At 39.0% G+C, this 4,617-nt stretch overlaps 1 non-coding gene across 1 annotated transcript; it reads left to right on the forward strand.

Annotated features, from left to right (window-relative positions):
- The first annotated feature begins 3,092 nt into the window (after window positions 1–3,092).
- TRNAA-UGC (transfer RNA alanine (anticodon UGC)) lies at window positions 3,093–3,165 on the forward strand. The gene has a single exon. It is a non-coding gene; the product is annotated as a tRNA-Ala (tRNA).
- The last annotated feature ends 1,452 nt before the right edge of the window (window positions 3,166–4,617 follow it).

A 4,617-nucleotide genomic window follows, 5' to 3' on the forward strand; every position in this document is an offset into this window, starting at 1 on the left:
CTTGGAATGATTGTTATTTTTAAATTCTAGCCCAACACGGATTGCTGTAACTTTTTATATGTGACTTGTGAATTTATTATTATTATTTTTTTGTTGCATGACTTATCTCTAAGAAAAGCTGGTTTCATTTTTGTCATTCTCATATATGTTACATTTTTTGCTGCCACATTTTGAGCTACATATGTATCACATCACTGTCACATGGTGTGGTCCACCTGTGATTTATATCCCTCTAATTGTTGGGATCACACCGTAAAATGATAAGTCAAAATTATGGGCTCATGGGCTAAAGTGAGGGGCCAAAATAGATGGACAACATAAATAAAACATATACTCATTGTCAGTATATAGATCTATTCAAGTTATGAAGTTGGTTGGAGTGGTCACTCTGAATGGTAGTCCGAATGAGAGACCGGTATTGCCGACCGCACCTGTTTCTTGCTGAGTATATAACACCCAGGTGGAGCCCACTGTGTTTGTTTATGTAAATCCACTATCAAGTGAAAACCCTTATTTAAACCATAAATACTAAATATAGATATGATCAAAGATTCTTATCGGTCACACCAATGGAAATAATGTATAATTGCTAGAGATGTGGCCGGCCTGAGTTTTTTGGTTCATCATTTGAGTATCATTTCATCACTTATGATTTACACCAGATTAGTCTGTTTGATGAAAGATATAACCATGTGGCCTCACACACAGACCCATGGTTGCAATTCCATTCTTGTTGTTTGGGTGATGCGGCGCGTCTGATTGTAGACGTGGCTTTTACTTATATGCAGTGGACGGACAAGATCATCACACGTAACTGACGGGATCTGTTTGTAGTGTATCCCATGGGATCCGTTGCAATCCATGCCCGTCCAAACACGACAAGGGCTGGATGGGGCAAATCCCGTCCGCCCGTCCAAACATGCCACTACCCGTCTCACTGGATATAACAATCCCATGGGATGGCATGCAATCCACTGACGCAGCCATCATTACATCGAAAAGGAAGCCATCCACCCTAATACAATCCAATCCCAAGGGATTTGCCTGTCCAAACACGCCCTTAAACGGTCCAAATTCAATAAATTCCATTTACTAAGACGATAGGATCATCCAACAGACCAGATTTCAGTCTTATAAACACTCGATCCCAACTTCTCGACCGTTTGATTTGGATGACGTGTCTGTCAGGCGTACAATTTATGAATGAACATGCATGAATCATCATCCGAAGTAAATCCCGTCATGAAACAATACCCTCTTTCTTCATTCATTGCTTTTTGCATCCTATGCAACTTTTGTAGAATAAGATCATCCTATAAAGTTGCAGGGTGGCCCACCATCAGACCCTTCATAAGGTTGGCCCAGTTAAAAGTGGAATTCCAACATTGGATTGATCCAAGAACTCTGCAGAAAGATGTGATTTTGGAGATTTTGAGATGGTTGTCCCTTATTTTTTAAAAAATTATCTGTCTCACCAGTTTATTTTATTTGTTTTATTTTTATTTTTATTTTTTTTTCAAATTTAATACTCAAATAAATTACATGAAAACAACATGGTGGGCCATACTCTAGAAAACAATAGCCAACCTCCACATCAGGGGATTGTCAATACATGGTGGTTAGATGGACCTAACTCTTAGGTCTTCCAAATTTCATTTGGATTGCTTTGTGATTATGTCACCACAATGTCTATAATGACCCGCCGTGGTTTGATTTGATTGGACAATGTACCATTGTCAAAGATGGACCGACACAGAACATGTTGAAAGTTGTTAGGTTGAACGTGTACTTGATCGGGCTCTATGTATCATAGCACATGGCCCAATCAAGTCCCATCACATTGGGTTACCACGAAAACACCCATGGTGATAGGGTCACCAAGCAAAGCTATAGGGTTGTACACGAACCGTGTTAGCTTGCTTAGCTTGCTTGACTTGGCTCGAAAAAGCTCAATTCAACTCGGTTTGAAACTAAGTTTAAGTCCATCTAATTTTTTTTAGCTTGAAAACTTTTCGTACTAAGTTTGAGCTTGCCCAAGTTCGAATCGACTCAGATTGAACCCTAACTCGAATCAAACTCAGATCAAACCATGACTCTATTACTTTGATGTTGATGTTGCTCACTAAGTGTTTGACTCAATGACTCAATGAAGTACCGGCCGGTGGCAAGGAAGGTATGTATATGAAACAAATACCATTTTTTCTTGATTTTGATATTACCTACAAGTTGTTTGATGAAATACTTGTAAAACCACTATTGTTCTTTTACATATAGTGAGAATTTGAAGATGCAATCCATGTGTTTGTGAAAATGCTACATAGGCGAGCTCGGCTCAATCTTGGATCGAATTTGGCTCGAACTAGCTTAAGCTGCTGACCGAACCGAGCCGAGCTGGCCAGTTAAGCTCGAGGACTGAGTTGAGTTCGAGCTGGGGTTAGCTAGTGTCGAGCCGGGTCAAGCTATGCCAAGCTCGACTCGATTCGACTTGTGTATACCTCTACCAAGCAGTTTGTGTATGAAGTGGATGGAATACTTAGTAACTCACTATGTTAGGCATAATGAGTAAACTTTATGGGGCCCACTGTGCTTTATATATTTTATTCAATTTCTCCATCCATTTTATCATATAATTTTAGGACTTGAGCTAAAAATTGAAGTACATCCTATGCTCAAGTGGACCACATCAGAGGAAACATTGTGAATTAAACATTTAGCATTTAAAATTTATTGAGGTCATCAAAGTTCTAGATTGAGCTGATATTTGTGTTTTCCCTTCATCCATGTTTGTGAGATTTTATGAATAGGTTGGATGACAAATAAATATCATTATGGGCCTTATAAAGATTTCAATGGTGGAAATCATTATTTCCACTATTTCATGTGTTGTGGCTCACTTAAGCCTTGGATATGCTTGTTTTGGGCTCAACCCCTAAAATAAGCTAAAAAGTGGATGGATGCATGGGTAAACCTCATAAAACTTTACTTAGTACAATAAAAACATACTGAGTAACTAAGTAGGTAATTCAATTTCATTAGCACAAGAAAGAGCTACAGAAGAAATATTAGTCTGGGAGATTAAAACTCAATTAATGGGGGATGTAGCTCACATGGTAGAGCGCTCGCTTTGCATGCGAGAGGTACGGGGTTCGATACCCCGCATCTCCAATGTTTTTTATATTATACATTTTGTTTTTGGAAAACTACTCATTTCAACCGTTCATTTAATGGCTTCTGATCAGATGGTCAATTTTTTGCAATGGTGAGGATCATCCAATTAAGATTCTTCAATTTTTTGTATTATACATTTTGTTTTTGGAAAACTACTCATTTCAACCGTTCATTTAATGGCCTCTGATCAGATGGTCAATTTTTTGCAATGGTGAGGATCATCCAATTAAGATTATTTAATTGGGTCTTGGGATCTAGGTTTTAGGTTGCGGATAATTAAAATTATTTACATTGATGGGCCTGTATAATGGATGGATTAGATTGTGCACACATGTGCAACTTTGACACACATATGGAATGTAAGAGACAAGGCTAAGAAAACCCTCTTCTTTTAATAGAATAATCAATGCATGCTAAAAGTTTATAATTTTACTATTAAACTACTGGACCCGAATAGTTTTGACCCGATGACACATGGACCCGACTAGAACCTGACCTAGACCCACTTTTAACCGGGCCCAAAAGGTTCAAATACTCCTATTGAGAAGATTTGCGTGGCGCATTCATCAGGTAGTGATCCAGATTGATCATACTGATATATGATCTTAACCATCCGATTCCGTCCATTGTATTTGGGAAACTGCCAATTCAACAAGTTTTCTTTGTTATATTCCATCCATCATGGGACCATTATTTTTTATGGTCTAGATTTACTTATGTATACGTATAGGTGGGGCTCTCAATAGGTCGGGTTCTAGTCGGGTCCTATGGTATATGTACCTAAGGTAATTGGGTTCGGGTCTTGCCGGATCTCGGTCTAGATCTTGGTGACCCATGCTAGATCTTAATCAGGTTTAGATAGCCATCAGGTCTTTGGATCTAGGTTTTGATTAAAACCATTTACATTGTTAGGCCTACACAATCGATTGATTAGATTCTACACACATGTGCATTTTTGACACACGTGTGATGTGCAAACAGGCTCTCTTACATGCGTGCGGCTGAGGAAACCTCAATTCTCTTACTAGATTGGTCATTGCATACTATAAAAGTACATAAATTTACTAGTAGAATTACTTAGGCCTAACTCGACTCGATTGAGCCGGAATTTAGGTAGGTCCAGGTCCATCACATTGACCTGACCCGAACTTAACTAGACCTGGTTTGGTTTGAAAGGTAAGACCTAACCAGACACGTTAAAATTAGGCCAGCTCATCAGATACCCACCCATTTAGATAGCCATCGACAACCCTACAGATGGGTCTCCATCAAATCAACATCATTTCATGAAAAGGAGTGTGAGGTGGCGTGTGCAATACACGTGGAGAGAGTAGGGGAGAATAAAACAAAGAAACGAAAGAAAATGGTACAGGGATTGATGTCTGGAAATTTTTAGCAACGGGTCCGTCGATGCCGGTGACAGAATATTTGATGCCACAGTTGATGCAA

Source organism: Magnolia sinica, chromosome 3 (assembly GCF_029962835.1).
Source record: "Magnolia sinica isolate HGM2019 chromosome 3, MsV1, whole genome shotgun sequence".
Taxonomy (NCBI): domain Eukaryota; kingdom Viridiplantae; phylum Streptophyta; class Magnoliopsida; order Magnoliales; family Magnoliaceae; genus Magnolia; species Magnolia sinica.